The following is a 27134-nucleotide window of genomic DNA, read 5'->3' as shown; positions in this document are numbered from 1 at the left end:
CACTATTGAAGCCACACTTCACTGCACAATTTAACTTCCCCCTTTCTGCAACTGTCCCTGCTTCTAAAATCCCTCTCAGGTTATCTGATCCTGCATGTGGAAAGGTCTCTGCATTCAATCCAAATTATTACAGGCCTGCGTAATGCATTTTGCCCATCAGCTAAATCAAGTTGTATTAGATTTTCTCTAATCCTATCATACATACTCTCTTGCTATTCTGTTTTCCCCAAGCTGTAATTTATTCCTATGTGTTTAAATGTACATACTCTGCAAACTCCACAAACAAAAGGAAGGCCCTCATTACGACCCTGGCGGAAAGGGGTTTACGCCGGCGTAAACCATGGCGCCCCTTTCCGCCTGAGTACGAGTTCCCTTAGCGCCATGGTGATTTTAACGCCTGCTTTTAGCAGGCGTTAAAATCCATGGCGCTAAGGGACCTTGTTGTTAATTACGCCACCGTAATTTACGGTGGCGTAATTAACGCCTTCCCCACTCCCATTATACCCTATGGGGCAAAAATGGGAATGGGGAAGGGTAAATGGGGATTGGGGACTTACCGCCCCGCCAAGGTCGGAATGGGGCGGTAAGTCCGCCAACCACCATGGCGGAGTTGGCAGCTTAGCGCCATGGACCATGGTGCAAATAGCACCATGGTTCTCCGCCAAGGTCGTAATGAGGGCCGAAGGCAAATACACCTGATTCCTACTGGTCTGTGTATTTAATTGGTCACCTGACCCAGGGGAAATGACAAATCACACACTCAATAGTAGCTGTCTAACATTTTGAGTTAATGTCCACGAAAGCCCCCCCCCCCCTTAGCATCTACAATCACAGAATTACACATTGGGCCTCATCACGAGTTTGGCAATAACCCTTAAATGCGACGGTAGCGCTATTACCGCCACATTTAAGGATCCACCAGATCATGGCTTTGGCGGATTTCCCCCAGCTCTGAGCTGAGGTGAAATCGTGGCAAATTTGCATATTTTCAGCACGATTACCACCGGCAGGAAATCCACCGGTGGTAATAGCGCAAATTTTCCCCATTGGGCCCAATGGGGAATGAGGAATTCCCGAATGGGCCCAAAGGGGAATGGGCAATAACCGTTCCGCCAAACCCGTGATCCGGCGTTAATAGCGCCGGTGGGTTTGGCAGTAGGGCTTTTAGCGCCGGCCCTGATAGCGCCGGCGTTACCACTCAACTTGTGATGAGGCCCACTGTAGGTAGAATGAAATCATATTTTCATGGTTCGCTCACTCTGCACACTGTGTACCAATTTGTAACATCTCTTTTGAATGTTCAGTTGTGATTTTCATATTTTCATTGCAAAATTACACTTAATACCAAGTTTGATATATATGCATGAGCCATAATGTCACTATAATGTTCATTCGATTTTGCAGTAGGGCATTTTTTGGGTGGGGGAATGTAGCACTTTAGATGGCTCTGCATTTTAATCGTATTTAAATTCCAGTGACCACCGCCCCTTTAAGTTGTCCCTAGCCAAAGTCGACAGCCTTTTAAAAGGGTGAAATTCAACTAGCATATATACAGCTTGATGGTTAGGGCTCTAACACTATCAGAGCTTCTGCGGGGGTAGCTTCACACGGGGTTTATTGTCCCTGCGCTGGTCTATTAATCCTTGCACAGTAGACCGTTTTTATAGAGATATTCTGAATGAGTAAAAGAAGTACAAGAAAGTATAAGAAAGTATAAGAAAGTTCTAGATTCTGAACCAGAGGGCTCTATTTTCTGGTAGGTGAACACCACCCAATTCATTGTCCCAGGACCCTTTTGTGCCTGAGCTGGTCCATTACTCATTGACCAGTGGCCAATGTGTACTCATCACAATGTAAAGCTTAGAATGCAGCCATTTTCCGCCAGTCAATGCCTGTGTTCCAACATTGGCTACAGAGGTGGAAAAAGTGGCATGAGCAAAAGCAATGAATGGGATGACGAGATACTGAGGTTTGTGCCTGGATTATACATGTTCTGATTGTATAAAGAAAATATACTTTAATATGAAATCATGTTTATGGCTATTCTAGATGAGGTGTCTGCAACCTTGGGCTCTCTAGATGTTGTGTGATACAAGTTTCATCAACCCCAGCCAGCACAATCAATGCCTATGAGATATCATGGGGGCAGGTCACAGCCCAAAAACAATGGGAGAGGTTTCTCGCATGGATCTTGCATGGCATCACAAGCAGATATACTTCTCCTTGGTCCATTTTGTGACTGCACTCCTCTCAGGTACTCTCTCTGGGCTGGGCACTGCAATGGCCCCCTCCACCACTTCCTCCTCTGTGTTCCAGCTGTCCTCCACTGCAATTTCTGTGCCCCTTTCCACCATGGCCCCTCATTCACCAGTCACACCACTGCCCTGTCTGGATGTGGTTGAGGTGGGCGTCCCTACATCGGCAGCAGAGGTGCTCACTGAGCCTGCCCAGGAGCCCACACAGGAATAGGCAATGAAGGAACAGCAAGAACTTCAGTGCAGTGCAGGTGTCATACTCCCCTGACGACAACTGTCATCTGGTCAGAGGGAGTCCATTTATAGGGCACTCAATCCCAGGCAACAGCAGATGGTGGTTGTGAAGATAGCATATTATAGGGCATTTCCACTCAGAGGAGGCAAAGCGGTGCACAAGTGGCACAACTGAAGCAGGGGGTCCGGAGCCAGCTCGCCAATCTGGTGTCGGCCAGGGTGTGTTTTGTAAGTAGAGGTGGTGAGGCAGGGGGCAAGGGCAAGGGATGTAGACATTTCGAAGGCCAGGGATGAGGCAGATAGGAGAAGGGCAAATCGGTGGGTTGCCACCCTGTGGCAGTCCTGCAGGGAGTTTCTCCGAGTTGCTGGATGGTGGTGCAACGGTTGGTCGCAAAGGATGTTTGCTGATGCTAGTTTTTCATTGCTTGCGGGTGTGTTGTGGGCGTTCCAGGCACAACTCATTGTTGTTTGTGCTGCAGGTTACTTTGCACTTTAGTATCTGTGAATCAGTGAACAGCGCTAAACTTTTCGCACATGCACGTAGGCGCAATGTTCTTTACGGCGTAGACTTAGCACTTGTTCTATGAATTTGGACCTTAGTCTCTGAGCCTCCTTCTGTCCATAAGTCTCTCGCTCTCAAATGATGGGGTGAAAGTTGTGTCTGGTGCACTCTAGCTGTTCTAACTAACTGTCAGTGTGGTCTAGTTTACTCTCACAGTTTCTCTCTGTCAGTGCATACCAATTAGTCAGTGTCCAGCACATTTTTATATTTATTTGTTTATGTATAACATGCTTAATACCGACAAGTGGTTTCTAATAGCGGGACGGGATTCAAACCTGTGTTGCACTGTGTTGTCTTGTTTCCAAGACAAACGCGTTGCCCCTGATCTAACCTTCCTTAAACATTTCAATGGTGCTCCCCTGTATTTCAATTTGCCCGTTATTGAACAGTGCCCACTGCTTCTTGGAGCTGTGTTTTTTCCAAACTAAACAAATTCATAAACAAATACCATTTTTGGTTTCAATCTGCAACCCTTCACAAGCATTAATGACATTTTGAGAATCTAAAGTCAAAATAGTGTGTATTGCTGGCAAAAGAAGCAGCTACAAAAAAGTAAAATTGTTCTTTTAAACAATTAACAAGGGTCAGGTCTAATGATCATTTCAAGTATATATTGAAACGTGTAAGGATGATTCACAATTACTGAGTAAAATACACTATCAAAAACAAGAAGTGCGAGCTGCAACAACAGATGGATGTGAGACCATGGGGCAGTGTCACTCATAAGTACACAATCCAGGGTCTGGCCTTGAACCACCAGCACAGTACCAGTGTCTAATAGTGGCATAACACTGTCTCTGGGGTCAGCTCCATCAATATGGCTAGTGCCCCCTGTGCATTGCCGGGATGTTGGTCGCATTATGCCACATTCCCGTGTTCACTGTTGGATGTAAAACTAGCATTGTAGACGTCCTGCATCACTCGTGGGAGCAGAGGGACTCCTGGACATGTAACAATTATCCACTCAAGTAACTTGCCTTAATGTAGGAGTTGACTACATTTGGCATGAGTATGTATCCAGATGACCGTAGCCCAGGTGGCTGGCCTTGGGATGAGCATCATACCCTCGGGTCTGACTGTGTGACCTCAGTGTCAGTGGATGGCCCAATGATGTAGGTTGGGGTGCCCTGTTGTTCACTCATGTGCAAAGGCCCCAGCTGTATGGGTGCAAGGGAGAGCCTGGGCCCAGGCACCACTCTTGCGAGAAGAGGGTGGCTGCTTCACAAGCTCCCCCCACGGTGGTGGGGAAGGGTGGTCGGCCACCCTGTGGAACTGTCATCACCCTAGATTGCAGTTGAACCATGAGTTTGTTTGAGAAGTGCATGGGTATAACCCTCATGGGACCACACCCACTGTGTGTTGGGCAGGCTCTGTTGTCAGACCAGCATTCTTGCACTCTCACATGACCACTGGGGTACTGCACTGCTTGGAGGGCAGAGACCCCCATGTAAGGGGCCACTCCCAGAAGGGGCATGCTCTCAAGTCAACACTGTCCCAACACAGGTGGAATGTTAATGCCTGTCTCAAAGGCCATGGCTGGACAAGCAGTCCAACCCAAGTTGAACCAAGTGTGGTGCAAAATGAACATGTGTATTGCAGAGCCAGATAGACAGGCTGCCCTGCCATTGTGTTGCAAGTCATCTGAGGTTGTTTAGTCAGCAAGGCACCCTGCTAGTCTGCAAAGGAACTTGGCCACACAGAGGAGTGTCCCCAGCAGGCAAAGCTCTGTTGGAACTTTACATGTGGTACGACCCTTGTCCATCTTGGGGATGTGGTAGGCTGGGTGTGTCCACAAGTACCCAGTGGAGGCCAGACAGGAGCCTTACACACTGTCACTAGTAAACCAGAGGAAGGCAACTATGCTTATGTGTAAACTGTGTACCATGGGTAACAGAGGAAGTGGTTTGGCCAAAAGTGTCATGACTTCAAATTGACACAACAGGAATACATTCCAGATTTGGAGCGCATCCGTACACCCAGAGCTGGCCTTCCCTCTTGATCTACCATGCATTCCGCATGTCTACCATCAAATGACCTGGCATGGATTGTGGACAACTAGCAATTCAAAACACCAAGATGGGCACAGGCAGTCCCTGGCCCTGGCCTCTTGGGAAAGACCACTCTCCGTCCCCCTGTGCTCTGGGAGGCAGAACACAGGGGTACAGGTCTGGGCAGCGGTTGCCTTGATAGGTGTGCTAAACACTAAATGCATGGGAGCATAGCAGGTCCAGACAACCTCCCCGGGCAAGCACACCGTGGCTGACAAGCCACATAGTTCCATGCAGGACCCCTCGAACCAGCGATGAATTGATCACGCACAGCATGGACATGTGAGTGGGTGGAGAGGTCTCATGACACCTGCTTGGGCACGTTTACATCCAAATACATGTATCAACATGAAGCCATGTCAGTTTGAGCAGAAAGTATGCAACATGTACAGGCACCCATTGCTGAGGTAGAAGCACCCATGGGGTTGGCACCAGCCCAAAAAAATGACATGATCACACAAAATCTCTGGTTCCTCATGCATTGGGTTTACAGATCACACTTTGGTCCCTGAGAGGTTGACACTCCAACATGTAATTTCTGAACATCCATACACATGTGACAGTCTCGGCTGCTGAGTGAGGATGATGTAATCTTCAATAGCAAATGTGTGAGCCATAGTGGTCTGTACAAACTCATTGAAAACTGACAGTCCACATACCTATGCTTGTCTACATCCCAGATGTCTGGCATCACACACACAGCATCAGCATGAGGCTGCATTCTGGTGTAGAGCAGTTGAACACACATGCTCTGTACTGGAGGGAGTACCTACAATAATGCATACCCATGCAGAACACACTGACACTGTAGAGCAGTGCACCACATGGGTACTCACCAGCAGCTTCCAGCCATGACTGCCACTCAAGGATCTGGGAGAATAACTCTAGGTAAACCCCATGCAGGTCCCAGAACTGAAGGGGTGCCATATGATGTCAGCCTGCACGGTTGACGTCCACGGTAGCACCTGCATGGAGGCCTGCCTTCGTCTTTGCATGGCTTTGATGCTTCAGGTCATCCCAGTGCTGCTTTATGGTTTTGAAGGAGCGGACTGCCACCCCCTCCACGTTGATGGCAGCTGTGATGTCCTCCAGATCCTCCTATATCTGGCCTTGCCGAGCTGAGTTGCTGGTTTGAAGAGCGCATCAAAGTTAGTCAGGACCTGATCCACCAGGATGCCAACTTTGGTGGAGGAGAAGTTGGCAGCCCTCTGCCTCACCCTGGGGGTTCTGCTCGATGGAAGGGATGATGGACAAGCCATGGCAACCCCGGGAGCAGTTGTGGCACATCTGGGTCTGGACGATGTGCCATAGAGTGGTGGTGATGAAACAGATAGGTCGAAGACCCTTGTCAGCAGTAGTCACACAGACTGAAAGGTGAGCCACAGGAGAACAGGCAATGGGGGAACAGCAGCACATAAGTTATGTGCTACACACTGCACACAGCATGCCTCTGTGGCCGGCAGCAGTGACAGAGCAATTTAAGAGGTGCAACATGCATCCCCAGTTGTGTGTGAGAAAGTATGGAGACTGAGGTCTTACTATCACTAACACACATTTGGGGGTGCTTCACAAGCCGTTGCCTTTACATTGGGCCTCATTATGACCCTGGTGGTACGGGGTTAATGGTGCCGTAAAAGGTGCCGGCGCCCTTAACCCCGTACCGCCTCATTACGAGGTCCCCTCGCGGGACACGGTTAGCATGCCTGGGAAAACCAGGCATGCTTACCGGGTCCCGCAAGGGGAAGAGGGAGCAAACAATGGGTCAACTCGTAACGGCCCGTTGTTTGCTCCCTCTCCCATTCCCATTCAGCCCTATGGGGCTGAAATGGGAATGGGGAAGGACCGGGTCCAGGTCCTTGGAGGGAGGAATTACCGGGCCTTCCAAACTCGGAAAGGGCCGGTAATTCCTCATTCTGTGGACCCGGACGCGATTTCAGCGGCAGCCATGCCGCCAAAAGCGGCATGGCTACCGCCGAGGTCATAATGAGGGCCATTATGTTTACCACAATTGTATGGTGTGGGGTGCTTCTGCAGCATTGGGAATGCATTTTATTTTAGGTTTGGGGTGCCACTACATCCTTGAGAACACATTTTTTGGCTTTGTTGAGAGTGGCCCTCTATGCATCGCGTAACACATACTTTTGTGTGGGGTGCTGTGTAGCCTTGCAGGACCATTCTACGTAGTCTATCATGTAGACAGTATATTTTTATGTGTTGTGCTGCTCCATTCGCTGCCACCATGAGTGGAGAGGCTACAAAAGGTAGAGGACAGGGGCATGGTCAGAACACACATGACCCTGCCCCAGGAGGAGGCAGTGTTGTGGACACACATGACCCTGCCCCAGGAGGAGTATGTGGTGAGGACACATGTGCCCTGCCCCAGGACATGGTGAGCCTCAGCATACAGGTGATCCAGCTCCAGGATGAGGACATGGATGGAAGCCTAGAGGTGGCCCAGCACCAACAGAGGCCACTAAGGCCAAGAAGGTGCACTGTGCAGACCAGGAAGAGGCGCCATCCCATGATCATGCACAGGTGAAGGAGAAGGGACCACTGAGGAAGAAGCGCTTCAATCCTCAAGGACTATGTGCAGGAACACCATGTGGACCTCTACCCCTTGGCTGGCAGCTCCCGTACTCCCAGACAGAGAATGCAGATGTGGCAGGAGGTCACAGACCTCATCAAAGATTGTTGTATGGAGAGGCTCACTGCTAAACAGGTCTGCAGTGGATGGAGGACCTAATTCGAAGCACCAAGGAGAAGCCCAGTGGCAACCTGGCCTCTGCCCAGGCCACTGGAGGAGTAGCTCATTCATTTCTAAGAGGTTGCAATTGGAATGATCAGAAGTGAGCAGGTGTTTGGTGTGGGAGGCATGGATACCTTTGTCGACACATCTAGTGAGGGGCATTTTTGTGTATCGTATATGTGCTGATAAATTTCCATTCCATGCACACATATGTGTTGGAGTACAGTTGGCTGCATTTGGCAACCATCCATGGGCACTACAGTGCATACCTTCATCACCTGGGCTGCATTCAAGGAAGTGGTTTCTGTGTGTGGTAAATGTTGGTGTCACAGTACACATCACTGTCTGCTTGCTTTCAATGCTGTTCAATTACTTGTTTGTTTGGCAATGGCATGCAACACATATCCATTGTGCACATCCCCAGTGTCATGCATGTGTATCGTCTATTGTGAATGCCAATCAGGACTCACGTAGAATCACAGTAATGTGCACCTGATGTGACAGTCATCCTTTTTTTGGCCCTAGCTGCTGGTGGACATGGATGAGCAACAATGTCTGTGCATAGACGCCTGAGGCTGTCTTCCAGATAGGACAAGATGTGTATGTTCAATAGAGGTTTCAGTGTAGTACATTCCACATTCGGAGTGTCAATGGAGCAGTGGCCCTGCAAGTCTTCCTTGGTCAGTTCTATGGTGTAGTCTCCTCACACATGGTCGCAATGCATTTGATTGGGACCAACCACGTATCTTGCCAGAGGCAATGTTGCAATGGTGGTTTTGGAGATCATGGCAACAATATGCCAGCATGAGATTTTGGGTCATAAGATTTACAGGTCACCATTCCACATGTTGCAACTAGGAAAGGTGTGAGTAGATTAGGGGTTCACTGATAATGCACAGACCTCCCGCCAGGGGGGTCCTGGGAGTCCCTCTGCCAGCCATTAGTCCTGGTTACGAGAGACTTACCCAAATACCATGCCATTTTGCATGGCCTGATATACCCAGCCATGATTGCACATGTCACCAACTTTCATTCATCTGTGCCACACCAGTCACAGTGTGCTCATTCAGAATGTGTGATATATGTGTGGATGGCCCTTTTGTGCCTGTATGCATTCTAATCCTGACTCCCGATGACCTTTCCGAAAACCTATGCGATTCTTTCTCCCTCTCTATCTGACCTTCTGGCCCCACGCACACTGTGGGCTACACTATGTATGCTCTCATCTCTACCGACATCCCTCTCTTTATCCCCCTCGCCACCTCTCTCTCTTAGATGGACCACTCTCTTCTATCTTGTTTGTTTGTTTGTTTGTTTATTTTATTTGTATAGCGCTCCAAACCCAGGGGTAGGTGGGTGCTTAAGAAGACGGTTACATAGTTGAGAAGTATCTTTGTGTTGCATACTTCGTACATACATACTTATAGTACATGCATATGTAATATAAGGAATACAATTTGCAATTTAAGTGTTAGAATAATATACAGGAAGCAATATACATTTATAATATACAGTCATATACAGTACATGAGCCAGTTAGTGGTCAGGTGTTAGCTACTCTTTGTTCAGGAGCCAGCTGATGACTTGCCTCCTGAAGATCTGGAAGGATTCGATAGACTTGATGTTGAGAGGTAGGGTGTTCCAGAGTTGGGAGGCAAGTACTGTGAAGCTAGTCCCGCCAACTCTTTTTAGGTGGAATCTGGGCACTGTCAGGCATAGAGTGTTGGAGGATCTGGTGGTTCTGGTAGTGGGTTTCAAGGTGAATTTGTTAGTTAGATATGGTGATGCTAGGTGATTGAGGGACTTGTACGTGAGTCAGATGGTTTTTAAATCAATTTTCTGGCGTATGGAGAGCCATTTGCAGGCTTTCCTAGCAGTGGAGATATGCTCTCGCCTGGGAATGTTGAGGGCTGCACGCAGAGTGTTATTTTGAAGTACCTGTAGTTTGTTAAGTACAGATTGGTTAGCCCCTAGGTGCAGGCTGTTGCAGTAGTCTAGTTTGGATTGTATGAGGGCTCTGGCAAGGGTGAGGCAGCTATAGGGTGATAGGAAGGGTCTGCTGGCCCTAATGAGCTTGCTGGTGTAGGCAGAGGCTGAGGCAATCATATTGGTGTGTTTGGAGAGGTTGGTGTTGGCATCCAGATAGAAGCCGAGGGTTTTCACACTTTTGGCAATAGGGATGGTGTGACCATCGATCGTGATGTTGTTGTAGTTGGGATTGAGTTTAGTTAGGGTGTTGGGGGAGCCGCCGATGAGGAGCTCTGTCTTCTTATCATTCAGGCAGAGGCCGTGAGAGGCCATCCATGCCTGAATGATGGAGAATATTTTGTTGATCCGATCGACGTCTGGTTGGTAATTGCCTGTGATGGTGAGGAGTATCTGGGTGTCATCTGCGTAATTAGTGTAGGTGACACCCAGACGGTCCAGTTGCTCAAATATAGGCTTTGTAAATATATTGTACAAAGTGGGGGATGCACAGGATCCCTGTGGGACCCCGCATGAGATGGGGATGGGTTCTGCTGCAGCTGTTGTTGAGAAGACTCGCATGGTTCTATTTGTCATGAAGGATTGTATCCATGTGATGGCAGAGGAGGAGAAGTGAGCTGCGGTGGCTAGGTGGTTGCAGAGGATTTCGTGGCTGACCAGGTCGAAGGCCGCTGAGAGGTCTAAGAGAGGTAGAATTGCGGCATTGCCTTTGTCTTTAATTTGATCAATCTGGCTTTTGAGATCAACAAGGGTGGTTTCTGTTCCGTGTTGCGGTCTGAAGCCAGATTGACGTATTCCTAGCAATTGGTTGGATTCCAGGTATTCCTGAATTTGGATGTAGGCAACTCTGTCCAGGATTTTTAGTAGAAATGGGACTGTGGTGATGGGCCTGTAGTTGGTGGGTATAGCTGGTCTAGGGATTGTTTTTTCAAGAGTGGGAGAACCCATGATTGTTTTAGGTTGCTGGGGATGGAATTATTGGTGAAGGATAGGTTGATAAGTTTCGTGATGAAGGGGGAGAGCTCTCTAGCTGCGTCTTTTATGATTTGGGCGGGACAACTGTCTCCTTTGCAGTTCGAGGGTTTTAGGGAGGTGATGATTTTTTGAACTTCCGTAGTGGTAACTTTCTTAAATGTGAATCCCGAACTTGTGTTGTTGGGCGTGGGTAGGCTAGAGTTGGTGACCTTGCTATTGGAGAGTTGTTGGCGTTTGTCCTCTATTTTGGTTTGGAGTCCTGTAATTTTTTTGTTAAGGGCGTTTTGGATGCTGGTGCACCAGGATTTGTCTTTCAAACAGGTGTCTGGAGGTGAAGTAGGGTTTTCTAATTCCTTCAAAATTTTAAATAATTATTTAGTGGAGGATCCTGCCTGAGTAATCCTGGTGTTGTATACATCTTTTTTGGTGCAAATTATCTCACTTTTGTATAATGAGGATAGGTTTGTGAGGTTGGATTTATTTTCCACAGAGGGGTTAGTCTTCCATGTGAGTTGTGCCTTGGCTTTCTTTTTTCTGAGTAATTTGAGCTCAGGGGTGTACCACGAGTTCAGATGAGCTTTAGGTTTGTCTTTACGTAGTTTCAGGGGGGCAACGGTATCCATTGCCTTAGCCATGGAGTCATTGAAGGTGTCAATCAGCAGGTTTAAGTCAGCGTTGGCGGGGAAAGAGCGTTGAGGGTGGGTAGGACCAGGGGTAGTACGGCTTCAGCAGTAATGTTGCATTTGTTCCTGGTGGGACAGGCTGGTGCCGGGGGGGTATTTATTAGGCAGTACCTGATTAATGTTGACCTCAAAAGGAATCATGTGATGATCAGTCCATGCCAGAGGTTGGGGGTCCTTGCAGATTGTGTTGCAATTGTAAGTTGCTACCCAGTCAAGGGTTCTGCCCTTTTGGTGGGTGGGGAGTGCATTGAGTTGTGTGAAGTCATGTTCTGTTAGGACATTAGCTAGAGATGCAGCATGTGCATCGTTCGGGTCCTGATAACCAAAGTTGAAGTCCCTGAGTATTATGATTTGTGCTGAAGGTTTGGAGTTTTCAGTGATGAGAGATACTGTAGAGGCTGATCTGAGGTCTAGGGAGGATTTGGAGATGATTGCTTTGCCTCCACCTCTAGCGTTAGATCTATCAGCTCTGAGGATAGAGTATTTGTCAGGGATGGCTAGCGATAAGTGTGGTCCGGACGCTTGAAGCTCACCTCTACCTTGCACCGGCACACCCTGTGTGGACACTTGGTCTCAAAGTCACCAGACCCATGAAAAGAGTGACAGTGACTGCCTTTGCCTCCACCTACTCTCCGCCTCCTACTCCTGCAGTTGACTGCCCCCCTGACAGGGCCCTCATACCTTCAATTTCACTAATTATACCACCCTTGATACTCTTGCCCCTGTCATGAGGGTCCGACTGAGCCTTCCAAAAAGTGCAGCTGTTGGTACAAATCTAATCTGGCTATCTTTGAACGCAAGTATAGGGCAGCTGAGCGGAAGAAGAATGCATCAGGTGGACCCTCTGATAAACTGGCCTGCCACCTCCTTAAAAGGCAATATTGACTCTGCATCCACACCAAGAAAAGAGTTATTATTCAAGCCTGGATCTCAGTGGCATCAAACAACACAGCCAAACTTATCAAAGTCTGCAAGGAACTGGCCAATCTTACAGCAGCCTCCTCTTCTGTCACACCCCCCCCCCCCCAAGGAACTTTGCTCGGCCCTAGCTGCACACTTCACAACAAAAACCCAAGACATCTTTTCCTCTCTCACTTCCACAGCACATCCAACACCAACACCTCTGGAGTCCCCTTGGCCTCTCCACCACTGTTCCTATCTTCCCTCACCCCCATTACACCTGATGTGGTCACCAGACAAGTCCGGTCTATGAAGGCCTCATCCAAACAGATGACCCCTGCCCCTCCAAAACCATTACAGACAACATTGACTCTCTCGCCCCAGCGTTGGCTAATCTCTGAAATCTCTATTCTGCCACTGGAGTTTTCCCAACTTCTATTAGTCAATCCCTTGTGCACCCTCTGCTTAAGAAACACTCTGCCGACCCCTCCATTCTGGCAAACTACCGCCCTATCTCTATCACTCCTTTCCTCTGCAAACTCCTGGAGAAACTATCTATCACTCAACTCTCACTCCACACTGAATCTGCTGGTTTCCTCCACAACCATCAGTTTGGCTTTAGAGCATCCAGAGGCACTGAAACTGCTCATCTGAACACCCGTGAAGACCTGCTCTCAAATCTTGGCACTAACACTCTGTCCTCATTCTTTGTGACCTCTCCTCTGCCTTTGACGTGGTAAACCACAACATCCTGATCGTACATCTCCAAGACACCCTGGGAATCACAGGTCAGGCTCTGGCGTGGTTAACCCACTCCCTTTCCGACTGCCCATCACAGGTGGAACTTGGGTCCTTCCTCTCGACTATCACTCTTTCAACCTGCGGCTTTCGCCAGGGTTCTTACCTATCCCCCTGGTTCTTCAATGTCAACATGGCTGCCCTGGCACGTGTGATTGCCACTTTCACCTCTAACTCCCAGTGTTATGCTGATGACACACAACTCTCCTTCAGGCTACCCTCAGCCACCTCTTCTTCCTCGCTCATATCTGATTGTCTGTCTGCATTTCAGTCATGGTATGCTGCAAATGACCCCTGCCTCAACACCAGTAAGACAGAGATCGTTCGTATTGGGACTAATGCTCCCACTTTCCCACTCTCACTCTGGCTGGCCTGCCTTGGCCCTGCTCCTGCACCCACCTATAAAGCAATACGCCTTGGGGTCATCTTCAACGCCACTCTCTCCTTCTACAATCACATTTTGGACATCTCTAAAAAAAAAACAACTACCAACTGCACCTTCTTAGAGGTACTCTTCCCTTTCTCACCTTCCGCCAGCAGCTCATTGTTTCCAGAGCCCTGGTTCTCACTAGGCTGGACTACTGCAACAGCCTCTTTCTCAACATCCCTGCCTCTGCCTTACACCCTCTGCAACTCATCCAGAACAGAACCGCAAGACTTATCTTTGTCCTCAAGCCCAAGGACCGCATCTCTCCAGGCGCTGAAATCCCTCCACCGGCCCCTCGAGGCTGCAAGGATCAAGTTCAAGAACCTCTACATTCTCCACAAGGCATTCTGGGGCCTGAGACCTACCTATCTGCAATGATGCCTACCTAAATACTGTCCCTCCTGAGCCCTCCACTCATCTACCTCCAACCTTCTGCGACTGTGCCGGTTTTCCAAGCGATTTGGAGGGGGATCTTTATCCTCAGCAGGGGCCTACCTCTGAAACAGCCTTCCTGCCGCCCTCCACCTTGAGCCTGATCTCCTTAAGTTCCAGAAAATCCTTAAGACATTCCTCTTCTCCTCTTCCTTCTCTCTCTACCCGTTTTACCTCTCCCTCTCTCTCTCTCTCTCTCTCTCTCTCTCTCTCTCTCTCTCTCTCTCTCTTGCACTTGCCTCTGGGCCTGCACTTGCCACATTGCTACTGCATTTGGTCTGTTGATCCAAGAGAGTGGCACCTCTCAGCACTTACCCACTTCCTGTCTAACTGGGCGCACTTGGGTTCCTCCCATTGCACTTGTCCTCCCTCCACCCCCACAACCCCCAACACCCTCTCCCCTCTCCTGTACCGACTGCACACTGCACAATCTGGATGCACCATGCCTTGAAGATTGCCCATCTGTCTCCCGTCCGTGCATGGTGGAATGCCCTTGAACAAAACTGCAGAATTACGTAAGACCTATTTGTTGTTATTTATATTATTAATTATATTATATGCACATACTTTGCCTGTGCAGACATGTATCATTCATAAACTCAAGGACTCTAAATTACTGTTGTTCTCTCCCCTTGTTCCCTCCTCCTTGACGCTTTGAAACACCTGCCTTGTGTACAGGCGCTTTGCAGAAAAACATTACCATACCATACCATACCAATGTTCTGGCAGGTACTCATGCCTCAGAATGTTGTTGTCGGTCTTTGTACAGGTGATGATGAAGCAGATGCAAATATTAAGGAGGAAGAGGAGGAGGGCACATGACAGACCACAAGTGGAGGGTGGGGTGTCATGCCTCGCGAGAATCCCCAGGTGCTGCAGGCCCTCCTCGGTCTCATTGCCAACTCTTCTGAATCTTCATACTCTTCACCTGAAGCTTTTGATTCAGATGTGGAGGACATGGAAGGTGCCCCAGTGTGCAGCTGGAAGGGTTTGTTGAGTCCAAGTATGTGAGCCAGGAGTCAAGGGTCCTGTCTGTGGATGCCCCACGTCTACGGTGGTTAAGACGGCAAGATTGCAGTTTCCTGTGTTGGAATCAGCAGCTGGGGCTGTTGTCCAATGGAGGGTTGCAGACCTGCTGCCAAGAACAGGGATCCCACTGCAATGCGCCTGGACCCTGGCATCCCACCACTGTCAGCCCCGCACACGTGGTGGACGTGTGCATGATGGATGGTCACAGTGGAAGCAGCAGATTCTGCGTGAGACCATCCGGCATGCAAGGACATGCAGGAGATGGCCAGGGACATCCATCGCCAGACTGAGAACATCTCACCAGCTGCACACAATGCACAGCATATAGCCTCTCTGGATCATCAGCAGCAGTTGATGGACAGCCTGATGAGTACACTGCATGATCAAATGCAGTCCTCAAGTCTCTCCCACAAGCTAGGCATGGAGGCCAACATCAAAAGCCAGCACTCTGATCTGGCACCTCTGCAGGATTCCCTGCATCGAGATGAGGTGGTACAGAAAAAAAGGCCTGCAGCTGGATATGTGGAGTCTTGAACCTCCCATTGCTGTGAGATGGAGAGCTTCAGGGCTTCACAGCATGATGAGCTTTTTGGCTGCAAGATCTCATATCCACAAGGAGATGGACATCCTAAGGCTCATGCTCTCCTGGCATCACGAGTGAGTGCACATGTGGACTCTGTGACCACTCGAAAGGAAGTTCATTGTGATCTCTCAGCCATTGGGTTACTCAGGCATGCATCTGTATCATGAGTAGCCCTGCTCAATGAAGAGCTGGAGTTGGCATTGCATGGACAGGATGCAACACCACCAGCCCCACCACCCACTGATGATCTACCACTGTATGGCAGTCCCAGACCACCCATGCCACCTCTACTACCTGTGCCCTGATGTCTATGAGATCATGGAGGGGGTGATCTTTAAGGTTTTTATTTTTAAGTGGACACCCCCAGCCCCAGACTGGACATATTATTTGTTATCCCGGTCCATACTGGACACCTACTCTTTTTGTCATCTTGATTGATATGCCATTGCCCCCTGAGGCCTTCCTGAGTGGCAGACTGGACATGCAGCCATGTGCAGAGGAGTCAAATGCCATGGTTAAGTAGACTGCAGAAATCTCACACATACAGTTGCAGATTGCAATTGACATTGATGTACACCTGAATGACTCCTTTAGCTAGTCCAATCCAATGTTAATGTTGTATCTTGCCTAATCCAGTACCTGCACTCCCTGACAGGTCTACCCAGCACCCCTTTTCCACCCTAGTCCTGTACCCTCTGCTGGGCACTGGCTGTCCATGGCCCAATGTGGCGGCACAGTGCTAGGTGGAGGTGGTGATGGAATCACAGCAGAACAGCTCTGCCGACAGGTAAGGTTGTGTACTGTCAATCATGTTCAAACTGGTGATGTTTGCACCCCACTAGTGGCATGCAGTGGCATATGTAGGGTTTGCATGGATCATGTGATTTACTGATGGTGACTGTCACTGAAGTTGGGTCACATGTCTGTGTGTTTGCATGTCTCCATGATAATCCATGTATGGACATGTGTTTCTGGTTGCACTTCCACAAAGGAGAGCAGTCTCAGGAGGCTATGCTGCACGGATCATGATTGACCCATGACAAGAGCATCCTCATCGACAGACTTAACTCTCTAAGCATCATGGACTCTGCGTTAAGGTGGTTCACCTCTTACCTCACAAATCGTCTTCCTGCTAACTGCCCCCCCTATCTTCAATGGGATCCTGCAGGGTTCTCCCTATCCACCCTACTCTTCAACCCGTATCTGAGCCGCCTCCCCACCCTTATACGCTCACATGACCTGTCCTGCTTCAACTCCGCAGATGACACCCAGATTCTTCCAAGACCCCCAAACCTCCAGCTAATCCACATCCTGATCTCACCTCAGGACAGACAGATTTCAAACACTGCCTGACAGTTTACCATCTACTCCTAAATCTTGGTGAATGTGGAATCCTGATTTGTAGTAATGTAGCACTCTTCCACCAACCCAAACCCTGGCTGTGCACCCCAAATCCCACTCCCCACTCGAACAACATTCGGCTCAGTACAGAACATGGGATACACCATGGATACTGACAGAACACTCTCCCCACATTTACTCTGCTTGTAGATCCTTTCATCTACACCTAAGCATCCTTTGATCATCTTTCTCTTGCCTACCCTATCCTCACACAGTTACATAGTCGCGGCAATGTCATCCTCTACCGCATAGACTCTTCTGATTCCATTTATGTGGGCGTCCCTGTTTATTATAATAAAGCTACAACAGACCCAGTACAGCGCAGCCTGCCTCATCCTTGAACTCACACCGGGGGAAGAGATGACTCATGCACTACAGGTGCTCCACTGGCTTCCCATTGTCCAACGCACCACTTTCATGTCCATTTGTATCACCAACTCTGCCCTCCACGAGATGTGCCTTTAATTCCTCCAATACTGACTCACAGGCTACCAGCACAACTGAATATTCATATCAGACTCGGCACTCCTCCGTCTGATCCCTTCCTTCAATTCCAATCAAATTAGAGGTACCTCTTTCTCTGTACATTCTCACACACTCGGAATCTCCCTCCCACTCAGCATCCGCCAAATGGAGGACTACCTGAACATTTGGAAGGCACTCAAAACCTGGCACTTTCCTTCCCCAAGCCCACTTCCACTCTCTCTCTCTCCACGCCCCTCCAGCCCATTCTTCCCGCTGTCTCCTCTCTGTCTCCTCTCTCCCATTCCCCCTTGCCCTCTTTCATCCTACCCATCAGCTCCCCCACTTGTACTTTCACTGCCCAGCCCTTCCACTCATCCCTTTGTATACCTTTCCCTTCCCTGTATCCAAGGGTGCCCCACAGGATCCTGGGCAACCTGACAGTGGGTGTGCCCAACTTGTAAGCCTGCCATCCATACCCCGCCTTGTGCCTGCATCCCAGGGCAGAATGACCCCTGTGTCCAGAGTGCATAATGCACTCTGGTGGAAATGTGTTTACTTCACTAGCAGTGATTACTCTGTTCCTGAGTTCACATTTTGGTGTATTCATTTGTGCTCACACTCTTTGAAGTGACCTTGCTGCTATTGTCAGAGGGGGACACAGTCCACCTGTCTATGCAGCACACCCACCTTATGTTGGTTGATCCCTGGTCCTGAACTGTCGCTCTGTCTGAGGGCACCCACACAAACTTCCCAATTCTGGTGTGCCTCCCACATTCATGGCCGTAGTTAGGTAATAGATTCCAACTGCCTTGGGACTGTGTCAAGGGAATGCCCCCTTGGGTGAGCCCCCTTACAGGGGTGTCTTCCCCTACAGGCAGAGCAGAGGCTGAGCATCCTGAAAGCTCACTAGTGGCCAGTTCTGAGTGGACAGGATTGGGTGTTGTTTGCCCCAGTGCAGGCACTCTCTGCCATGCTGTTCAGCCATCACCACTGAGCACGAATGTTCAGCAGTTCATAGCAACTATTCTGTGGGATACCAACCCCACTGTCACAACACTGCTGGTGGCGTGTGGCGTGACCCTCCCACTGCCAGTGGTGCCTGAGGCCACTCTCCCCCCTTCCTACACCACCCCCAGTGTAGTCTGGCCTGCCGGTGCACATGTGGTTGACCAGTTCACTCCAAAGTGTTGGGGCTTTGCATGCTTTCTTGCTTCTATCGCAAAGAAGTCCATAAGGTCATGCATATCAGCCCAAACAGGATGTTAGGCACCCCATTGCTGTGCTCAGTCAGGTGCAGCTGCTGTGAGGATTCAGCCAGTGGTATATGCTTGTCTGAATGAGTGAGCCATACACCTGTTTGTACACATGCCTAGTATGCTGACAGTACAAATGGATCATTGAGTTAATGATGTACCCTTTGATGGATGGCTCAGTTACATTGATTTCCTTGGTGGATGTACAGCTAATACATGCCAGCAGATGCTGACCTCCTGGGCTGCATGTGTTAATCAGATTTAGAACAATATGGCATTTCATGTCTGCCTCAGTGACTGTAGATACACTTGGTCAGTTTGCACCTCACCCCGATGGCAGACATACATAGTGAAGTCTGGTCAGTCAACTTTCTGGCCTAACATGGTGCTCAAAGGTAAGGGTGAGGGATGTTTCAATTCAATTGAGTGAGCCTTACAGACAGCCACCAAATCCAGGGAAGGTAGCAGGCATGCTAATTGGCCACTCCCAATTTGGGGAGGTAGTGACTAATCAACGTCACATGATTCTTTTGATTCCCTGTGAATGGAATGTGTTCAGTTCACATCATTTAATAGGGAATCATTGGGTGGCAGGTCTGGTGACAGCAGCCATGGTGAGTCCAGGCCCACATGCATATGTTACAATTGCTGTACTTGCAATTGGCCAGAGTTGGATCTTGTGATGGTGCTGGTGGCCTTGCACAAGGCACACATATATCTGCCCCAGCCCTGGCCACTTTCGCCATGTGAAGGCCCGTCATGCTTCCACAAAGGCAAGCAAGCAGATTTAGATGGCAGTGCACCAGAAACACATTTGTTGTGTTCCACAGTGGTCTTGTTGAACTCCCAAATTTGGATGTTGAAAAGGGCAGGGGTCTATCTCGCCATGCAGGTAGGAGAGCTGGCACTGCATTCACCTAACCTCTTCTGAACCAGCAGGTTCTAGCTGACATCTGGATCAGTGCAAGTTGTCTGTGATGCTTGCTAGTGGATCATTCAGCTCACAAATCAATGACAAATTCAGCTAGCTGCAATTTGTATGTGTGATCTGTAGAACACATTGAACATCTGGCCTAATATGGTGCTCAAAGCTAAGGGTCATGGATGTTTCAATACAATTGAGTGCTGCCCCATGCTGGGGCAGTACTTTAACAGGTAAGGCCTGAGAACAGATGTGGGTAGATGCTGAATGTGACCACCTCGCTAAGAATGGATGTAGCAACACACCAAGATTCACTCAGTAATGGCACATGGGGAAGGATACCCCAACACTGCATACACGTTCAGTGGTGTGTGCAGAAAATTTGGGGTACAGAAGACCGACTCCACAGCATCACTCAGGGTGCTCCAGTACTACTGTTAAGGGCACCACATGGTTGGTTTTGAGCTGGTAGTGTATACCGGCACAGTTTTTTCACTTCAATTAACTAGTGGGACAGCGAGAACCAAGTGGGGCATAGACAGGTTCCTTACACATTGTGTTCCTGTATCATGTAACAGAGGTTGAATTCTTGCCATAAGTGTCCTGCCTCCTTCTGGACCCAAATTGAAATGGAATTTTGAAATTGACAGCCATCTGGATTTCCAGAGGAGGCCGGTCATCTGGTAGCGCAATGCATTCCAACGGTCCTGGGGAGGAAGGTCCATGTGGCCCCTGGTTAAGGGAGAGCAGGACCCGCTGGTCAGGGTTCAGAGCTGACCCATATGCAATCCAGGCACACAGGGGTGAGGGACGAAGAGATGCGGCAAGGGTACATTTGTGTCTTTCTATCCAGGGAGGGTCAGGGACCCGAGCAGGATGCCCCAGACCCGCTGCTGGCCAGCCAAACGGGCGACCACATTTGAGGCAGGTTAATCAGGGGAGGGGGCGTCTGATAACAGCTGGAGCAAACTCTCAAGGAAAAATAGCTGAGGTGAGATGGGCATCTTTCTTGAACTTAATTTGAACTTTTCTCAGTCTGTATGACTATTCCTATGTAGATGAATTTTATGAGCGGTGTTCTTGGCAGGGAATGGAGTACCAACTCCACCTGTGTTTTATGATAAACATGCCTAGAGTGGCCAGGGAAGTCCTCAATAGTGTGTGTTCTTGCTTACATTATATGCTGTGCATTTCTACTTGTGTTTTTCTCCTGTGTTTTGTTGGGTTCCCGATGGCAGGGCCTGGTATAGTGGTGAACACCGGTAAATTAAGCTATGATGTATGCTAGCGGGGATATTTGCATTCACATGCTTGATAACTCACTTTGTGTCTCAATGAATGCCAATGCTTCTGGTTGTGGTACATATCCTTGGTCTCTTGGGGGAGCTTAAGCGCAACATACGTGCAATCAATGGCTCCCAGTAAATTTGGGAAGTGTGTTATGGCATAGAACTCCTGCCACACTCTGTGCCTTGTCTGCAGTGAGTGTGGCATGTATATGTGCCTACGCACACATTATGTAATGCAGAGCAATACCTGGTGTATGCACAGGGATTGCGTGGCCTATGATATGCCCCCAACAATGGTAGAGGTGGGCTGGATTGAGCCTGCAGCTAAGAAATGTAGGGATGTCAGCACCTACTCTAGGGGTGAGAGTGAATGGGAGCAGATGATAGGGGATGCAAGGACTTCCTCCCACTTCCTGACCAGGTCTAGGAGGACATGGGGAGGGAATCTGCACCATGCATACACCTTGTCATCTGGAATCCCAAAAGCCGTTGTGCATGGAAAGAAAATCCTGTCCCTCACCATCCTCCTCCTCCTCCTTCTTCCATGAACATGTACGATCGCTGACACTGTAAGCGGAATTAATCCTGGAAGTGCAACTTTGAAGTGGCATGTTTATTTATTTATTTAGTTACTTTAATAAACAATCGGCCAAATGGCTTTATATATGCAACAGATAAAACAAGAAAATAAAAATTACATTTACACAATTGTCCAATATACACATACAGTAACTAAACTACTCGGTGAGCAATTGATCAGTGCTCCATGGCATGACAAGATTAGCAGCTCATGAATCGTTTTAAAAAAGAATATACAATTACATGATAAAACCTTCATGATAAAATAACATCACATTAACACAGTATTTAAAAATCACATATAGCATTGAAATAACATCCATAAAATCAACAAGCAACTAGGTATACTTTCCACACATTTCCAGTCACATTTAACAAGGTAAAATATCAAATTATAATCATTGCCATTTAAAAACCTGGGCCATATTAAGGATGGATCGTCAAGATTAATACAATTATTGTATGCCTTCAAATAGCTTGTCCTTAGCATATGTAAGCTTTCAAATTCTATTAATTACGGAGTGAACGGCGCAATAAAAGGTGCCGGCACCGCTCACCCCGTACTGTCGCATTACGAGTTCCCCTCGTGGGACATGGTAAGCACGCCTGGGAAAACCAGGCGTGCTTACCGGGTCCCGCGAGGGGAAGAGGGAGCAAACAACGGGCCATCTCGTAATGGACCGTTGTTTGTTCCCTCTCCCATTCCCATTCAGCCCTATGGGGGCCGAAATGGGAATGGGGAAGGACCGTGTCCGGGTCCTTGGAGGGAGGAATTACCGGGCCTTCCGAACTCGGAATGGGCCGGTAAGTCCTCATTCCGAGGACCCGGACCCCGACGCGATTTCGGCGGCAGCCATGCCGCCAATAGTGGCATGGTTACCGCCGAACTCGTAATGAGGGCCCAAGTGTTTCAACTGCACCGGTACGACATAACCTACAGAGGCGCGCATTGCGCTGGATGCCCAACTGTGCGCCTTGCGTTATCAGTGCAATACTTTTATTAAATTTCAGTCTTAAGTATTGTCTGGCAATAGAACTGTTAGGATATGCAGTAAAATACGTTGGCTTGTATTGCGCAATGAGATGTTTTCAGAAAAAGAAGAACCATTACCCCCAGATAATAGGTTTACAAGATGCTGTTCTTTACTATGCTGTACTAATCAGAGTTTAAGACATGCCTTAATTACATGCACTACACCATTAGGCACGAGGCCACAATAACCCTCTTGCATTTTGCACAAAGAGTTAACAAATGGCCGATTGTTCCTATAGAATAAAAATTATAAATTTTGCAAAATGCACATACAAAATTCCCCATCATGCTATCAGACTCCAATTTTAGCACCTTATTGCAGAACATGATGGATTTCACAGTTGCATCTGCCACAATACCAGCAATACCAAATTCCTAGTACATATACTCAACCAAGAGTGATAACGGCATACAAAAAGGTTTACCCAAAGTCAATGCTTCAAATTGTTTGAAGAGTGTGGAATTGTTTCCCCATATCTCAACTCCATAGAAGAAGATAGACCAAACTTTGGGTTCATATAACAGCTAAATTGTTTCTATGAAAATTCCACATTGCTTGCCTATTCAATGCCTGATGGTACTAACCACCTTGTTACATTTTCTTTTGGTTTCCTACCAATTGGTATCTCACCTCAGAATATTTTGCAGGTGGATTTCTAAATACTTATTGCATGAAACATTTTCCAGTTGCACCCCATCAAGGATACAGGCAAGCTTTCGCCTTTTCAGGACTACTGGAGCAAATGTCAATATTTTACTTTGATCAATATTGATAGATAGCCCATTTGCTTCTGCATGAATACCTAAGGCTACAATCTGACTTCATAATTCTCTAGGAGTATGATCTAACAAGACCAAGTCGTTGGCATAGGCACGCCAACTAGTGAAATGCTGTCCTAATTTTACTGGACATATTATCAAATTGGTAAACACTAATCCAAGATCAGAAAGGTAAAGATTGAAAAGTGTAGCTGTGACAATGCATCCCCGTTTTACGCCTCAGTGAATTAGAATCAGGGCAGACAGGTTGCCTTCTATGTCTAGCCTAATCTTTACTGAGGTGTCTGTATAAAGAAGCATCAGCAATTTCAATAGCCCCAGTGGAATATTCCATTTTATCAATTTCTTCCAGAGTCGATGACGGAGCACTGAATCGGAAGCTGCAGAGAAATAAATGAAGGCAGCACAGACCACTGATTTCCTGCACTTCCGGGCATACTCAACGGAAGAAATGAGTATGAGCAGGTTGTGTGCTGTGTTTGAGTTTTTTATAAAACCCATCTGGTTAGGGGCAGTATGTTATTAGCATCAATCCAAGCGTTTATTTCACTAAGAAGCACTTTTGCGAGAATCTTGGAGGGTACATCTAGCATGGCAAGCGATCTATAATTGGACGCCAAATTTCTTATGGACAGGCAATATATGGCTTTCACACCAAGAATTGGGTGTAATACCTGTTTTACTAATGTAAGAAAATAATAGATGCAGGCTGTGTGCCCACAATCTAGGAGCATCTTTGACTAGGGCATTACAAATGCCATCAGGCCCAGCTGCACACAAGGAGTTAAGATGCTTAGTGATGGCACTAATATCTGGTTCAGTAACACCGTTTATAGTGAGTCCTTGAGGTGTATGGCCTCGCAGGACTGATAAGAGATGGATTTTGTCCTTTTCTAGAGCCAACTGAGCAATCCCTCTCAATTTCTCCAGGTTACAAGTGTTATGATATTTGATCAGCCATTCCAATATGCAATTTAGCAATTCTAATATGGCACCTTATTTGACCTGGTGATAGGGGCCTAATATGGTGCTATAATACAGTACTTATTTACGTTCTTAACTGTCATTTGGCAGTTGCTATAGCCGGATCATAATTCACCCTCTTATCAATGCTCCTGTTGGGTCATTCTACAACACTCTTGTATGTACGATGAACTATAATGGACTCTTTTATTTGAAGGACCTCTTTGGTAAAACCAGGTGTGATGGCCTTCATTTGGTCACTTGGTGCCAAATCAATCCGAGCAATAAAGGGTGGTAACAGTCAACAAGATACCATAGCTGCGCGTTCTAGGTTGGATTTGTTCCATCAAATTTTATTTCCCTGTGGGTTTATGGCAAAGTCCCCATTAGTGGCTTTTATGTTCCCTAAACTACAGCTCATGGTAGATGTTAGCATAAGGCATAATGGGAATATGGTCACTTTCAGCACAGGGAATTATGGACATATCTTTTACCATCTGCAAGCCATACGCATTGACAAATGTATAATCAAGAATAGAGGCAGAATTGCTGCTAATTCGCATAAAGGCCATAGACGCATCGCCAGGACAAAACCTGTTCAGGCGCATCATACCATACTTTTCTAACAATGACCAGAACGACTAGCTAAACGTTGTGATATAAATGGTTTTGAGGTTTGATCGGCACTGTATGAAAAACTAGTTAATTCAATGAAGGCATTAAAATCGCCTACTAATAAAAGTGGAAAAATCAGATTATATTGATCCAAGATAGATTTAAATGTTGTTACATTTCCAAGGGATGCTTAGCGGTTTGGTGGGTTGTATATGTTTACTAATATGATGTATTGTGAGCAGTGGTGCAGTTTGGTAGCAAGGACTGTTGGAACTGGGCTCTCAATTTCCTCCAGTGACCAAGGCAAGGCTACCGATACCATTAGGCCTCCTGTAGGGGGACCTTTAGGTCCTTTGGACACAAGTTTGTGAATGGTTGCACGTCCATCAGATTCAACCGATTCACAGAGCCATGTCTCCTGGAGTGCTATAATAGAAACATGTGTTAAATAAGATACCAGGCCACCACCACTAAATAAGTGAACAAATCCTCGAGTGTTCCAAGACATCACAAGTTGTATTTTTTTATTTTTTTTATTTGTGTTTGGTTTGTACCAAACCTTTACAAAATTACATTTCACATAAACACAACAATTCATACATAAAAAGTATTTTTCAAAATATCACAAAACTGCTAAAATCCATCGATATAACAAACATTTAACAGTTTAGACAATATGCATAGACAAATATACATTTGTAGATCAAATCAAATAGTCTCTCTCTCAATACTCTTATTATTCAATTTCTAAATTACAATTCCATTTACTTGAACGCATATTTCATAATTTACTAAGTAAAGATAAATTACTGGATTTTAATAGGTAATTGTTCAAATATCACAGCAACAATATGTAAGAGACTAAATTAATTTGTGATCATTTCATGTTTGATATTCTTCTCTTTAGTCAGTGAAAAGTTCACATTTATAACACTCATTAACTCTAATACACTCCATAAAAAGATTATATATGCTTTACATGATACAGTTACTGCATCTTTTCAATTAATTTCTCTTCTATTAAGACCAGCAGATTTATCAATTTTAAAACAAGAATTTGGCTATTTTCCCCACATACATCTTCTCCATAGATTTTCCCTAGGAAGCTCAGTTTTAGTTATCAGATGATTATCAAATATTCTGGTTCTGATGTTTTGAAAATATGAGCAGAATACAACCAGATGTTTTAAGGTTCCTAGCACTCCAATCATGTTACAAAGGCGACATTGACCCGTTTCACTATTTATAATTGCGTTATACCAGTATTGAACTCTTTCATTAGTTGGAAATTGATTCAATTTACAGCACATGTAAACCTTTCTTAATTTATCACATGGAAATGTCAGTATGTACATTGGTCTTCTACCCATTTCCTCACAAATTTCCCATATACATAGTAGGACTTGTAGACGGCACGTTTCTCTATGAGCATAAACCATTCATACACTTGATATTTACGTTTGCAATTCGGAAGTCGTGCACATAGTTCCTCTTGTGTTACATTAATCGTGGTTAATAAGGTATTTATTTTTTCCATGAGCTTCACAATCAAGGGTAATTTTGCATTGATAACCATTTGACGTAAGTCCTCATACAGCGAGTTTTTGGGCGGAGTTAGGATTTTGGCTTAATTATTTATCTTGCGCCAATGCCATTTAGTTGTGAGTGGTAAGAGTCCAAGCGTGTGACATATAACAGAGTTTGATATAGATCGCTAGGACCAAAGAAGCATCTCAATCTCAGTTAGACAAATATCCAGGCCATAAAATATTATGGGCTCAACCTTTAACAAATAAAATTGAATAAGAGGGAGTCTGGAGTATTTACAGTATTTCTGGTAAATGATCTTCATTTGAGATGGTAAGGGGTTAATTTTATCCCAGATAGCATAAAGAGGGAATCTGCTCAATAAGGAAATCATCAAGCGACCATGTAAACCTAGTCGTTCTCAGTTTCCCTTCAGAAAAGATTACAACATATGACTTGGTCGGATTGATATGATATGATAGGTTATTTATCATGCGCTTAACACCAAGAGGTTTCTAAGCGCGGACTCAGGAATCGAACCTCTGTTGCTCTGTGTCGTCTTGCTTCCAAGGCGAGTATGTTGCCCCTGTGCTATCTTTTCTTGAAGATTGTGATTCTAGGAAAAATATGAACACAAATTCAATTTGTT

The 27134-nt window shown here is 46.9% G+C and overlaps 1 long non-coding RNA gene across 2 annotated transcripts in view; it reads right to left on the bottom strand.

The window, feature by feature from the left end:
- LOC138526067 (uncharacterized) overlaps positions 1 to 27134 on the bottom strand; it is an 819057-nt gene that overhangs the window by 206657 nt on the left and 585266 nt on the right. The window contains exon 5 of one of the 2 annotated variants that reach the window (XR_011283475.1): positions 25580 to 27101. The exons of the other annotated variant lie outside the window; for it this stretch is intronic. This is a non-coding gene — a long non-coding RNA (uncharacterized lncRNA). Of the gene's footprint in view, positions 1 to 25579; positions 27102 to 27134 lie in introns of those variants that run through there. 2 annotated transcript variants of the gene reach the window in all.

This window comes from Ambystoma mexicanum, chromosome 7p (genome assembly GCF_040938575.1).
Source record: "Ambystoma mexicanum isolate Mex_15411 chromosome 7p, UKY_AmexF1_1, whole genome shotgun sequence".
Taxonomy (NCBI): domain Eukaryota; kingdom Metazoa; phylum Chordata; class Amphibia; order Caudata; family Ambystomatidae; genus Ambystoma; species Ambystoma mexicanum.
Note: the sequence above shows the minus strand (reverse complement) of the source record. Positions and strands in the feature narration are given on the sequence as shown.